The 15,337-nt window shown below is 50.3% G+C and overlaps 1 protein-coding gene across 4 annotated transcripts in view; it reads right to left on the reverse strand.

The window, feature by feature from the left end:
- The window catches only part of CYRIA (CYFIP related Rac1 interactor A), a 110,712-nt gene that overhangs the window by 57,430 nt on the left and 37,945 nt on the right, over positions 1–15,337 (reverse strand). For 3 of the 4 annotated variants that reach the window (XM_027622003.2, XM_027622004.1, XM_027622002.2), the window contains exon 2: positions 11,260–11,414. The gene's annotated coding sequence lies outside the window, so the exon portion shown is untranslated. The remainder of the gene's footprint in view (positions 1–11,259; positions 11,415–15,337) is intronic. The other variant, XM_027622001.2, reaches the window with a different exon arrangement.

A 15,337-nucleotide genomic window follows, 5' to 3' on the forward strand; every position in this document is an offset into this window, starting at 1 on the left:
AGGAAATGTTTTTTCCCCCTTTCACCTAGTTTAATAAAGATATAAGTAGTTTCTGGCATATGAAGAAGCAGACAGGGATCTCACGCTATGCTTGAAAATTGAAAGAAAGAAAATTTGAGTCATCTGAAAGGCCAGCTACAGCCTCAGGGATGCACAAGTGAACTGAAGACAGGCAGCAGGCTCTGAGAACAGCCCGCCTCACCGGCTTGGAGATGGCCAGCAACTCCTCACAAAGAGAAGCCTGTGACTGGCCCCGCCTTTGGCCCCGCCAATCAGCTTCGGAGGCTGAGCTGGGAGAAGCCCAAGGTCAAGGACAGGCATGACAATATACCATGTCTCAGGTCCATGAATTCCCACTTGTGGATGCCTCTTTGTTTTTTAAATATTTTATTTATTTATTTTTAGAGAGAGAGAGAGAGAGCTGAGGGAGGGGCAGAGGGGGAAGGAGAGAATCTTAAGCAAACTCCCTGCTGAGTGAGGGTGGAGCCTCACATGGGTTGGACCTCAGGACCCTGAGATCATGACCTGAGCCTAAATCAACAGTCAGGCACTAACAAACTGGGCCACCCAGGCGCCCCGTGGATGCCTTTTTTTTTTGAATCAAACTTCCTGCACGGTGAGAATATGTAAGGCTGAACCATGGGTGCGTTTTGGAAGTGGGTCTTGCAGCCTTCTGCCTCCAGGCAGGTGGGCCGGCGGAAAGGGAGTCCTGTCTTAGGTGAGGATGTGCGGCTTTGGTCACCTTTCCTACCACATATCACAGCCAACACAGAGGCCCTGAAACTGAAATCCTGGGGACTCCAAAGACGACTTCAGTCATCCCCTGCTTCCCCAAATCCTCGTTGTCAGATGACCACGGTCACGGCCACTGGCAGTCCTGGGCTCCGTGCTGTTTTAAGCGCTGCCTACAAATTATCTCATTTGATTCTCACGATGACCTTCAAAAGCAGGTACCTTGTTTAGTTTTAAGAATTGTGAAAGTGATGTCTTTCTGCCAAAACCCAGTTTTTCTTTGGGCAAATACAAGGGCTTGCAGTTAAGTAGCCTCTCCACTAAGAGGCATTATCGCCTCACGTTAAAATTGCCAGACCAGGTCAGGGTAATAAGGCCTTAGTACAAACGCAGAAGTTTGTAAAAAGGACAAAGAAGCGGGATCGATTTCAAAGTCCTGGATATTTTCTAAACGTTATTCCTCTTCGTAGTAAACAGTGTTCAGATTCACAGCTGTAGTACCCAACGCTTACTTAACACCATAATTCACTTAATTCCTGATCAAGGTCATTTCAAAAGCACTGGTCTTAACCAGGCTGCCAAGAGTGAAGCCATGGCAATTGGGGGAAAAAAAATGAAGAGATTCAACCATTTGGGTAAGTAAGCATCCTCCCCAGCTGCTCTCACTAATTTCTTAAGTCGAGTTTGCCACCAAGGGAAACATAGCTTGTGACTGAATCATCTTGACTTCAGTTGGAGTGGAAGAGAAAGAAAAAATGGGGGGGGGGGGGGGAGGCTGAAATTCTATCCCAAGCTTATCAAAATGAGTTTCTATAGTTTACTTTGGCCCACCTGGAAAATACTCTGGAAGTGTAAATTAGGATAGTGGGAGATCCTCCATTAGTGACTGCACCCCACCCCTCCCTGCCCCGGTGCTTATAGAGAGGCTATTTCTACACAGATGTACAATGTTGCTCTTGAGAGAGAGGATGCTCCTGCAGGAAATCTACAATACACAGAGAACCCAGCAAAGTCACCATGGGACTTCCCTGTTTGGATTGATCCACCAAGACCACAATTAAACCAAACAAACAAACTCGCCGAGTTTATCTCGAAATTTATGTTAAAGGCCAGCCCTGCTCTCGATGACTCAACCACGCACTATCCTGATTTCAACTTTACCCTGCAGTTGGGGTTCCCAGGCTGGTGGCCGTGGCCACAAATGACTATGTTTGAAAGCTCTGCTCTCCAACAGTTCTGGGGCTTGCAGCCTCAACAGACGGCTCAAGTAGTGTTGAGGTTGCATCTTAGTCCTACTTGAAGATGGCAAACTTTTATTCCAATACGAGGTCTGAGGCTGCTATGTGGTTTGCACCAGTTGAGAACCCAGCTAAATGAAATAAGCTCAGGTCCTGTGGTGCCCAGCGGAGTGTGGGAAGCACCATGGAGAGACCGTGGAGACACCAGCTTACCTTTCCAGACTAGCCTGTGGCCTTGGCCATATGTTTGAGAAGCCCTGCACTAGACTAAGGATTGGAAGTTCCAATGTCAAGTCTCCTTTCTCTCCTGTAGCTCAAAAGTAACTGGCTGTTTTAGGACGAAGGGAATCAGGAGCTTCTCCTGTACTGGATTAACATGTATTTTGTTTTATGAGTGTTTCATTTATTGATCCCACTTGGCACACATGGAAGTTCACAAAATAATCAGGGATAGCTTTTTCTGAGCCCCGCTGTGGGCCAGGTCTTGTGCTAAGTGCTTTATACACAGGATCCCGATCTGAGAGCCCAGGACGAGAGGCTGGGGAGGCTTTACTCTTCTCATTGTTCACACTGCCTCCTACTTCCCCAGCCTCAGTCAACTCACTTGAAAAAAAAGATCAGACAGAAGCTAGACCAGCCGATCTCACAGATTCCTCTAAAGAGTAGCTTTTCTTTTTCTTTTTTAAAAAAAGTATTGATTTATTTATTTGAGAGAGAGAGAGAGCACAAGCAGGGGAGGAGCAGAAGGAGAGGGAGGGAGAGACTCTCAAGCAGACTCCCCGCTGAGCGTAGAGCCCGAGGCAGGGCTTGATCCCAGAACCCTGAGATCCTAACCTGAGCCGAAATCAAGAGTCGGATGCTTAACTGACTGAGCCACCCAGGGGCCCCGAAACAGTAAGTTTTTATGAAATTTCGAAGGTAAAACTCTCTACATCAGTCTCTGTTAAAATAGAAACCCCAGGTGTTTAAATGAAACACTTGCTTACTTAAGAGAAAAAAAAAAAAGAAAGAAAGAAAATGAACCAGAAAACAATCAGCTCATTGTATGCCGCGATCATTAATTTGGCCCTCTGATATTTTGCCCATTCCTGACCACGCAGCTGGCGTCTCTCAGAACCGCTACCAGCAGCTCCCACAGGGCTGGGACCAGGCGCTCGGCGCTCGGCTCTGTGCCCAGCAGGACCTGCAAGGTGCACAGGCTCATGTGGTGGGCACCATCTTCCTGCCCTCTGCCGGGGAGTGGGTTGGCATGGCGACGCCTGAGCCAGCCTTCCCTTTCAGGCCACTATCACTGTGTGTGATCTTGCCCCAGAAGAACAGAGAAGTCCTGCGGGTGAGGTCTGATGTCAGGGGAGAACAAGCAAGTCTTTGTGGGGCCCTCCAAGGAGAGGAGGCCCGGCCGGGGCTCCTGGGCACACAGAGGGGCCTGTGCTCTCCCAGTGCGGGGCAGCGGGCCCGCGCCCGTCCCGCCTGTGCGGGGAGCCTCCGCTGGCACATCCGGAGCCCTCTCCCCCCCGACACGGAGCTGGACAAAGTGGAGGGGTCCCCCCCGGGTGCCCTCAGGGCTCTCAAGCAATCCCTCTCTCCTTAGCTCTTCTCCCACCTCCTGTTCAGAGCGGATCCCCCATCCCTCCATCATCCTTGTGGAGCTCCTCCTCCTCCTCACAGCCCACCATCTGCCTCCAGCGTCCTGCCTCCATCCCCTCCTGGCCACCAGCCCCCTCTGAACCACCCCGTTGCCCTAAGAAGCCTCTGGGTTCGGGGATCTCTCCTGCTCCTTTTGGTCTCCTCAGATGCTCTGGTTGTTTCAACAGCCAGACAGTGCGGCACATCTGGGGTTGGACTGCTCATCACTGTGGCTGACTTCAGCTTCGAAACTCCTTCTTCTGGGACTAGTTCTGCACTCAGAAGACGCTTAACAAATAGCTCTTCGATGCCGGAAGCCACGGCATATCCTGAAAACTTACTTTTAATAAAATATTTAACGAAGGCTTCAGATCAAAATAAAAAGAGCTAACATGAATTGGGTCCTTACTATGTGCCAGGTGCCGCCCGGAGCACACACCTAGACTAGCTCATTGAACGAGCAGAGCAACCCCAAATGGCAGGTGCCATTGACTTTCTCACTTTACAGACAAGGAAACTGTTGGATGAGATATGTGGTCACCGTCCGAGCTCACCAGCTAGCCTTCTGGCGACGTGGCTCCAGTCTGTGTTCTGAACCGTAATGTGACACCGCATTTCGTGATGACTGAACCAAACCTCACCTACGGTCCTTGCTTATGCACACTATCATGTCATTCCCTAAAGCCAGGGACACATGCCTTCGCAAATGTCATCACGTTTCCAGGCTCCAGGTATCCAGTGTGATGGCAACTGAAGACAGCATGTTAGATTTCCCTGTTCCCCTTCTTGGATGAGCGGCACGGTCAGAAGAAGAGCCAGGTGGCGTGCTGGGAAGCGAGGTCTCTGGAGGAGACACGTTCCGAGCCTGCTTTCGGTAGTAACAATTCTCTCCCCAGAACACCTCTGCCCATTTGCAGCCTGGGCCTAACTCTGGATTGTAGGTCAGATGAAGTCTCCATCCTGGGCCACCAGGTCGGCAGCTTCCAAGTCCCAGAGAAAGGCAGGCTCGCCCTCAGGGCTAGGCCAAGCACCCCAAACCGATCCTCCTATCTTCCAGCTTAGAGAAGGAACACAGAGCGGCAGGAAGCTGGAAAACTGGGGCGAAGGGGCAGGGCAAGGGTGGCAGCTACACCAGGGCTCACGGCATCGGGATGGGGGTGTGGGTGCAGGCTGAGCCCTTTCAGTCTGAGAACCACATCAGCTGTTCTGAAGTCCAGGGCTGATGGAGGCCCAGTGAGCCACGAAAAGGTGAGAGGTCCAGTTTCTCGCCTTCCAGAGGCACTTCCTGGTGGGGTGATGTGGATGTGAACCCCACACCCCCACACTGGGGTCCTGCAGGGTCACGTGTGGATTCAGCAGCATTCAAGGACTCTCTCTGGGGTCAAGTTTGGAAACGGAAAGCACTGAACCATCAAGCCCAACTGCCTCGTAGTGATGATGGAGGAGGGAAGGGGTGTCCAAGGTCAAATGGTCAGTCAGTGCCACAGCCCGGGCTAGAACCCAAGTTAACCCTGATACCACAGCCGTCCTTTCTGTGCTTCCTTTTCTTTCTCTTCTTCTTTTCAAACTTCACTTTCCGTCTGTTAAAGGCATCCCAAGGAAATTCTTACTCACCCTGGGATGGCCAGGTTTGTGGAGAGAAGAATGCAGGAGAAAGCTCATGGTGAGGTCTTTCATTAGGGTGAGAAGAGAAGAAACCCAGCTGCTCTGTCTTCCACTCAGCCTAGCCTGTCAGGAAGAACACACAGAGCCCCCCCAAAGCAAGAGATGAGGAAGCCCCAGCTGATTCTCCTGGTTCTCCAGGAGGAGAAACGGAGAGGGGGTGTATGTCATGGGGCTGCCTGTGTCTCCCGGAGACTCCAAACCGAGCAAAGCACTGACTCCTTAAGCTGCTTGCTGTTGAGATGTTTAAGCCTACTAGGAATGAGGGGGTGCCTGGCTGGTTCAGTCGGTAGAGTATGCTACTCTTGATCATGAGTTTGAGCCCCACATTGGTTGCAGAGATAACTTAAAAAAAAAACTGGAAGTAAGCCTACTAGAAATGGGACAAGGTTAGGTTCAGAGATGGCTCTGTAAGGGGTCCCTAGTGCCCACAACTAGAACAAATTGTTTTATGAAGTAGTGGGCTCCCCGTCCCTGGAAGCATGTAAACAGACACCTGCAGGACAAGATGTAGAGAGTTTGCCGGCACCACAGGAATCCAGAGAGGACTCCATGGCAGGATACCACCGCTCTGCCCAGTGCTGCATTTCAGAGCTCTAGGTGAGGGCCACGTCCAAGGACGATTCTCCGCTGCTCCTCACTGGGTTATCAGAAGGGTAGGGCAGCATGCAGAGCAGACGAGGGGACAACCACAAGAGAGCCTGACTCCGGACCACCTAGGAGCTTCAGGCCTTGGACAAGCTGCTCCGTGGCTCTGAGTCTCAGTGTCCTCTTCTGTCACTGGCATCCTGGGGTGCTTGTGAACCCCCAGTGCCGGGAAGCACATAGACCGCAGCACAGCCGGGGAAGTGCGCAGGTCAGCAAGGCTGCTTCTAACCCATGCCGGCACGTGTGGCTGGAGGGTTTGGCACCGGGCTCTGTGAGGTTAGCATAGATTCTAAATAACACAGACGTGTGTGTGTCTGTGTGTCCACATACCTATATATACACATACAGAGGATACACATATGTACACGTGTCTGGGTATATACACACACACACACATAGATTTATACATGTATCTCACCACTGCCCACCCCCCCGCCCCCGCCCAAGAGTAAGGTAGAGGGACAGACACAGTTCTCAACCTCTCTTGCAGTTTTCACAGGGAAGCAGCAGACCTAGTTTTCTGGAAAGTTGAATTTTGCTACCAGAGAGCCCCGGTGCAGGCGACATCATTACATCCATGTTTCTGGATGATGGGGATGGATTCCTCCTCCTCCTCTTTCCACTTCTTTCCGTGGTCCCTCTCATCCTAGTCGCTCACTGACACCTCCAGGGGGTCAGAGGAGAGACCAACTCAAATTAGTCAATCTGATTATTTTTAGTCACTGTTGGGAACAAGGTGGGAGGCTGAGGAGGCAGCGACTAATGAGCTCTGAAAAGCAGAGTTGAGGCGCTCTCTGTGCGTGATGATCACTCTGGCTATTTCCTCTCCGTCACCAACACCACCACCACAGACATACCAATGTTGGCCCGTGTTTATAGAGTGCCATTCTGTACTAGGGTTGTCTCTTGCCCAGCTCCCAACTCCTATTCACCCTTCAATGCCCAGCTCATTTGGCCCCCTCCTGGAAGCCTTCCCTGACTTCCCTGGGCAGAGAACATGCTCCCTTTCTGCACTTTTTAAAACAAAGATTTATTTATTTATTTTAGCAGGGGAGGGGCAAAGGGAGAGAGAGAATCTCAAGCAGACTCCCTGCTGAGTGCAGAGCCTGACACAGGACTCGATCCCATGACCCTGAGATCATGACCTGAGCCAAAATCAAGAGTCAGACAGGCTTAACCGGCTGAGTCACCCAGGCACTCCTCCCTTTTTGCACTTGGTTCGGGCAAGGGGCCCCTGGCCGCCATCTGTGTCTGTGACTGTTGTCTCCCCGTCATTGCCACAAGCATGACCTCCTCGGAGGGGTGAGCATGCTTGATCCGTCCTGATGGTTTCCAGGCCTAGCACAGCGTCTGGCCCATGGCAGGGACTCCGGTATTGCCTGGCCAGCGAATGTGTCCTTTCTAAAGAGAACATTCTTATTCTCCTCTTCAACTAGGAGAGGGTTAAGAGATGGATCTTACCCATTTGCTTTCTGACTAGAAGAAAATGTATCAAGACCTAAATTCCACCATTCCTACAAGAACAACACAGGCTTTTGCCAGCCACTCTCTCCAATGAGAAACAAGGCTCCTGTTCTAACCACATCCCAGCAATTTGTGCACCCAGGCTGCACACGGAACAGTCAACATTTACCATTCATGAGGGCAACAGAAAGGGCTGCGTGTTCATTGGCACCAGACAACTATCTCCTTCAGCCCGTCTGTATGAACCTACTTTACCTCTGAGGAGACTCTGATCTTACAATTCTACAAGAAGTACGTATAAAACAAGCACTTTAAAAACCAACCACTTTGGGGGCGCCTGGGTGGCTCAGTCGTTAAACGTCTGCCTTCGGCTCAGGTCATGATCCCAGGGTCCTGGGATCCAGCCCCGCATCGGGCTCCCTGCTCAGCAGAGAGCCTGTTTCTCCCTCTCCCTCTGCCTGCTTCTCTGCCCACTTGTGCTCTCTCTCTATCTCTCTGTCAAATAAATAAATAAAATCTTAAAAAATAATAAAAATAAAAAAATAAAAACCAACCACTTTTGATAAATCAGAATAAATTTAGGGTCAGTAAAATTAGACCCTTTGCTTCATATAACTCCAATCTATTCAGGCCATCGATCTTTGCTTAAAAAAGACTCTTCAGGGGTGCCTGGGTGGCTCAGTCGTTAAGCGTCTGCCTTCGGCTCGGGTCATGATCCCGGGGTCCTGGGATCCAGCCCCGCGTCGGGCTCCCTGCTCCGCGGGAAGCCCGCTTCTCCCTCTCCCACTCCCCCTGCTTGTGTTCCCTCTCTTGCTGTGTCTCTCTCTGTCAAATAAATGAATAAAATCTTTAAAAAAAAAAAAAAGACGCCTCACAGCTCTGAGCTGTCCTCATGTGGACTCGGCACCCCTGGGGGCATTCGAGGCCCCTGGTGAACCTTCCGTCCTCCCCTGAGTCTGACTGGGCCCCTCAGACTCGCCTCACCTCACACTCCACGGCCACAGTGACTGACAGGCACGGTGCCTGTAACGGGCAGCCCTGGCTTATCCCTTTCCTCCCAACACCCTTCCCTGACATTGCCCACCCTCCCTGCTATTTACTCGGACTGAGTAGGGATTACACGGCCCAGGAGCTGCCCCATTCTGCCCCTTCCACGTGGGTCAGGAGCCTCTCCTTGGGTTCCCTCACACCCACTCTTACCACAACACAGACAGTATCATCTGGTCACTAGGAAAACCATCAATCCCTCGAGCGCAGGGAGTGAATCTAGTCATCATGTGTAGCCAGTGTCTACACTGGCACTGACACAGAACAGGCACGCAAAGTTTTGCTGAATGCACTGATGCCCTCTCTACCCTGAAGGCAAAACTTGGCAACACACTACGAGAGTGCGCTCCAAGAAATTGGGTAGACGTGACCTGTGGGAGCTTCCAGTGGAAAACGGCCACTCCAGCAAACTGGTTCCACAAGGACCAGTTTGGAACAACTCCTCACCTTGGCCTAATTTATCAGGGCAACTTTCTCAAGCAGCCTGAACTGGTGCTGGACCGCAGGCTCCTAAGACAGGCCCACGTCTCGTTCATTCATCTCCAGAGTCTTGGTACCCAATGCCCAATACGGGTTTTGGAATGGGTGGCTCATACTCTGCTGGGCAAGAGCACCCATCCCTTTTTCTATTTAGGGGTGCTTCAGGGATGGGGAGATGCTCTGGGGAAGAAGGAGGAAAGGGAGAAGAATCTCCGGAAAGGCCAGCCAGAACATAAGAGTCCAAGTCCCCACAGTGGTGTATGAGGCCCTACAGGATCTGATTGCTTCTCTCTATCCTCACCTCCTTCCCCTGCCCCTCGCTCCTTCTGCTCCAATCTTACCGGCTGCTTGCAGGTCCTTAAAGCCCAGGCACACGCCCACCGCAGGTCTTTGCTCCTTTGAGCCTCACTCCCTCACTTCGTCTGGGTCCTACCCCAACAACGCCTCAGCAGGGAGGCCTTTCCTTGGATCCTGTTGTTTCTTTCCCTATTTCCCATCTCTCTGGCGTGGCGTGCTTTATGTTTTCCTGCTTTATTTTTTTTCTATAACACTTAACACTGCCTGATAGAATGTACATACGTTTACTTGTTGACGACCCCACGATCCTACTAGAACGCAAGCCCCATGAGAACAGGAACTTCGTTTTGTTCTGTGCCGCATCCCTAACACCAAGAATGGCACCTGCCACGTACGTCTGTGGAATGAAGGGATGGCTGGATGAATGAGTGCCTCAAGCTACTAGACACACAAGGCACAAGGTTCTAATAGAACCTGATGGGGGGGGATCAAAGCTATATTTAAGTAGCTCTAAATAAGACTGGAGAGGAAAAGGACCTAACATTTCTTTGAGGAAGAAATTATCTCCTTTGATCCTGATCACAAGCGTACAACATAGGGCGCATTGTCCCCATCTTACTGGTGGGGAAACAGAACCTCAGCAATTTAAAATGATTTCAGCAAAATCATGGAACTAATAAATAGCAAGACTGAGATTTGAAATCAGGTCTGATTCCAAAAGCTCTTCTCTTTCCTCTGGATTATGCTGTGGTCTGGTGGCCACCCTAGGAAAAGAACCATGAGACGAAGAAAGGAAGGGAGCACAAGATAAGATAATCCTATCCACCCCCACCCCCCACCAGCAAAGAATGAGAGTGTGGTGTTAGGAACAAGTCTAGGATAAAATGATCCTGGGCACTTGGACTGGAAACCACCTGAGAAATCTCCTGGTCTTACCTTCTGTGTTATGCTCAGCTGTATGAAATGCTTCTGCGTTTAGTTTTCAAGGGAACTCAAGATATCTAGATGCAGAAGAAGAGCTTTAGGACAGAGGACAGCAGAAGGGAACGCCAGCAACTGGAGAAAGATGAACAGGTGCGTGGCCATCTCAGGGTATGGGCATCTCCTTCGTGACTCCTGATCTTGTCAGAGTGGGTGCCCCGGGCCCGCTTAAGGAACCGTGCTAGAACACCAGCACCCAGGGCGCTGAACCCCTCAGTAGATCTTTAGTCATTTGGGAGGGGTGTCAGCTCATGTCAGGTCCAACTTCAATGAAGAAGTTCGGGGAGGTGTGGCCCAGTCCTTGCAGATAAGAAGAAAAATGTCCATAACGGACTGGGAGGAAGTGACAGAGGAAGGAGGGAGGAACAACAAAGAACCCACGTGTTGGCGGTAAGGCCTGGCAACCCGCAGCCGGAGCAGCGTGGTGGCCTGGGATGATAACTGCACAAACTGAAAATGTCTCAAGAAAACGTTATAGTGAGTGCAACACAAGCCAGACCTCTGGCACGAGACCCAAATTCCATCTCGGGTTTGCTACTAAAGGACATCTCCTGTTCACATAAGTCTGCATGACCAGGATGGACAGAATGGAACCTGGATTATTCTTCATCTCAAATGAATTCTGCATGGAACAGTAACCTAGAACTACAGCTTGAATCTGCTCTTCTCTGCCTGTAGCTCTAAGCTACTCTAGTCCACACCTCAGCATTCACCAGACCCAGGATAACAACAGCTCCCACTCAGAATGCAGTTGTAGAACCCAGGGACCTTTAACTACTTCAAAACTATATCCTTGGTATTTTTGTGGTTTTTTGTTTTGTTTTGTTTTTTCCCCCCCTTTATGTGTATGTGGTGTTAGGAGGCATGACTTCTTTTTTTTTTTTTTTAATGTAAATTCAATTAGCCAACTTACACTACATCATTCGAGGAGGCATGACTTCTAATCAAAGATGACAAATCTGGTAAAATGACCACCCTTCATACTTGCAAGTATTCTAGAAGCATGCATATCACACATTCTCTCCACCAATGATGCTGATTATCACTGTGCTGTCTGCTATAACCAAAGTCAGTTGTTTCTTACCTGGAGCTCTCCTGTGTGATTGAGGTTCACCAGTCCAGGCTGATGGGACCAAATGGCTGAGCACGCTGGCCGAGGCAAGTCTGGCTCCCAAATCAGGGCTGTGGCCCCCTAGAGTCCTGTTGTTTCTCTGTCCTCAAGTGAGTGATGATAATCTGCTAAAAGGGAAGACAAGTCATGTTACTTTGAGAGGCCATTTCCTGTTCTCTTCTAGAAATATCCATTTGTTAAGGAGAACAGAGAGAATACCAGAATTCCAGATGACCAGGGCTACAAGAAACCGATGCAATCACCACTTGTGTAATGTTTTCGTTTTGTAGTTGGGGAAACTGAGGCTCAGAAGCAAACAGCCTCATTCAAGGATTCAGCCACTTGCAGAATTCAAATTGAATATGTCTCTGACTCTCTGGCCTTTGGGATTTTTTAAAAAGTAGCTTCATGGTCAGGCTGACTTCTCAAACAAGTGGTCATTGAACCTAGTTGGGAAGTCTTTTTTTTTTTTTTTTTTTTAACAGATTTTTCAAAAAGGGAGGTGGGACTTTTTCCAGATTTCTGCTGTTTTTGTGGTTTTGCCCTGGGAGCTAAATAAGTGAAAACAGTCCACCTCAGGCCTGTGGTTGGGATTTCTCTATTTCCCATCAGAAAAATACTGTTATGGAATAGCAGGCCCCAGGAGCACGGTGGTGGGTGGGCTTTGTTTTTCAATGATTTGTGCCTGGCCAGTAGATCGCTCACCTCTCTGTCTCTCTGTCTCTGTCTCTCTCTCTCTCTCTCTCCACGTTTCAGGAAAACACAGTAACAGATATGGACCCTCCTCCCAGGGCTATTATTTATTATGTGATTTTTTTTTTTTTTCTGGCTACTATAGATTTGAACAGCCACTCCCCTGTGCAGAAAACCAAAACCCAAGAGGGGATCTCACATTTATTCAGCAAATAAGATCTGCCAGGCCTACCATATGAATCTGACAGATACATTTTCCTGATCTGTCCTCAAAAATTCCCTACGAGGCACCCATAACTCCATTTTTCCAAAGGGCTAGGGAGCCGAGTTTCAGAGAACCAGAATGATCTGTAGAGTCATAAGGAGAATAAAGTCCAGAACCAGAAATAAACACCTATCAAACTCCCTCATCAGTGTTTTGTCCATCTAAACTGGACTTGAGTTATTCGGCCCAAACGCTAGCGAGTTGTCTTATTTTTCCAGTGTTTTCACTTGAATGCGGGAGAAAGTTCTTTGGAAGCTATGAATGGTTGCAAGGACATGAGGGATTCCTCTTTAGTTAGATTCTCTCTCAGACAAAGGGCTCTAAAGGCCAGGCTTCCTGCTGGGCTCCCAGCAGAGGCTCCAGTGCCCCAGACAACCTGAGCCTGGCCCTGGCTGTCAGCAGTGAGAGAGGGCCCACCAGGAAATCATGGTTATCTACGCTCTGCGCTTTGTTCCTGTTCTCAGACAACAAGCGACAGGGCTGGGGAGCCGGGCTAGGGGGTGGAGAAAGAGGAAGAAAAAACAGGAAGTGAAAGGGGGGGAGGAAATGATATGGAAAACACAGCAACTCTGAAAAGTCCTTGGCCTGACGAGAAAGTGAATCCCGAGCCGGCGTTTGTAGAGGCTGGCCCTGCATTTTGTGAAACCGGGTCTCGAAGGTAAGGGGGGAGGAGGTTTGTCTCCTCTGGATTTGGGGTTGAGTTTGTAAATTCCCAGCACAGAGCACAGCCTGAGGAAAAGGGAGCCCTGACACAGGGGCTGTTTCCTGTGCACTTGGGTGTAGACTGTAAAGAAGGTGAATTTCTGAAGAAGGATCCGGGGGTGAGCCTGAATCTCCCAACTCTTGCTGGATGTGCCACCGAAGGACCTGGAAACTAGAGAGGAGAAGTTGAAGTGATCAGGTCTCGGGGGCACGGTCCCGTCCCCACCTCTTTCTCTCCCAAACACCCTCAAAATTAAAATCCATTTTCCGTGTATATGATAGGGACTTGATTCTCCCACTGAGGCCCAGCCTTGTTCTACCCATGTTGCCCCCTAAAAAGTCCCCCAACTCCCACTGTGCATCATGAAGGACACGGTCACCTGGTTAAGTTAACAACCACACAAACAGATAAACCTAATCATAACCTAATCGTACTGCAGAGCTAATACCGTTAACACTTTCTAGCATCCTGATGCGGACCAAGAAGGGGTGGGTAACGTGGAGCCTTCGGACAGGCAAGACCAGTCCCACCCACGTTAGCAGTTCCCAAACTGACTGTGCATCTCGAGAAGCTAACAGAAAGTACAGTTCCGTCCTGGAATAGTGCTCAAAGCTTCTGGAAAGTTTTGATATTACCATCCTGGCTCTGGTCCACAGACCAGCATTTGGGTAACTTAAGACCCTGTCCGGCCCCCAGCACACCTGAACTCCTTCCATCCTACTGATTTGGTCACAGAGGCCCTCCCAGGGAGGGGCTCGCTCTGAGGATCTGCCCTCAACTCTGGAAATTACTCCCCCACCATCCAAACAGACCCAGAGCAACACAAAGTAAGCCTATCTCTGAGAGAAGTCCAAGCTTTTTGAAGTGATGGCTGGTAGTTTCCTGTTTGAGTCACCCATGGGCCAGATGTCCCTCAAAGAGAACAGAGGTCAGGCAGAGAAGGACACTTACAACTCCCGTCTCAGGTCCCCACAAGCAGCACAACCTCACACAGCCCCAACTCTGAGGGGCTTCTGTCGCCAGCAGCGTGGACTGTGGCCAGAGCTGTGGCCACATCCCTCAGCTCCATCTGAGACCATCAGGAGCCCTTGTTTCTGTAGCACCCGGCAGCCAGCAGAACATTTTTCACTACCTCATTCTGGGTCATTTTTAGAGGGGTAATTGCCCCCATTTTGAAACTGGGGAAGCTGAAATCCAGAGACATGAAATGACTGATCCAGGGTCACACCACAGAACCAGGACTACGGCAGGCACCTCCTGACCTCCAATCTATAACCTGCGACATTTTCTCCACATCCTGTGTCCCTGCCCCATTCAGTGGGGGCGCTGAGACCTCAGAACAGCTGTGTGTCCTCCACTTTTGAACAGCGGAAGTGAAAGGGCAGGGGCAAGCCAAAGAGAAGGCAGACCATGGTGAGAAGGCCAAGCATGGGTGAGACCCATTTCCACTGTCCAGGCTGAGCAGGTAAGGGCTCAAAAGCCCCCAGAGGGAGCGTGCTGCCTAGAGTCCCAGCTAACCAGCAGCAGAGCCTAGACTCGGATCAGGAGACCTCCCTGCAGCCTCCTTCCCACAGCACCAAGAGCACCAGCTGAGCCAAAGAAATAGGAGCAGGCAGGATTTTACATAATAAAAATAGCTCCCATTCAGCAGGTGCCTACTGGGCATCAGGCGTTCTTAAGCTTAGTGACCCCTGACACCTCCCAGCAACCACACAAGGGACACATCACTCTTGCCCCTTTTTACAAATAAGGACACTGACGTGCTCCTCCAAGGGACTCAGCTTTTGAGCGGTAGGTAGAGCCAAGGTTTCAATTCAGGCAGTCTAGGTGGAGTTCCTGCTCTCAACCACTAGGTAATCCTTGCTTTCAGAGGAAAGAAAGAAAGAGAGAAAGATGGAGAGAAAGAGAGGAAGAGAGGAAGGGAGAAAGGGAGAGAGAGAGAGAAAGAAAAAGAGAGAGAGAGAGAGAGAGAAAGGGCGAGGCATGCAGAAAGGCAAATGAGGGGAAAGAGCCAGGGAATAAAACAAGGATCCTGGGAACAGAGGACACCTTCATTCAAGAGGCACAGGAATGGAGGAAACTCCCCAGGTAGAGAACATTGAGAGGTGCCTTTCAGGCCCACCCAGGAATCTGGACACTGCCCACTTTTGGTTCACACCCCCCCCTCCCCCAGTCAGCCAGCACCAATAAATGACATTCTGGCCTTGGTGTTTATACAGCGCTGTTCACAGGAGGAGGAAGTGGGCTAGGCCGAGGAGGGCCAGCAAGGGGAGAGTCATCAGGGTGGGTGGAAGGATGATGATATTTTGGGAACCCATCTTCCATGTCACCGAGGGATGGATCCACCGGGCCGGAGTGCGAGTGAGACTCTGCCAGAAATCCTCGCCTCG

Source organism: Zalophus californianus, chromosome 8 (genome assembly GCF_009762305.2).
Source record: "Zalophus californianus isolate mZalCal1 chromosome 8, mZalCal1.pri.v2, whole genome shotgun sequence".
NCBI lineage: Eukaryota > Metazoa > Chordata > Mammalia > Carnivora > Otariidae > Zalophus > Zalophus californianus.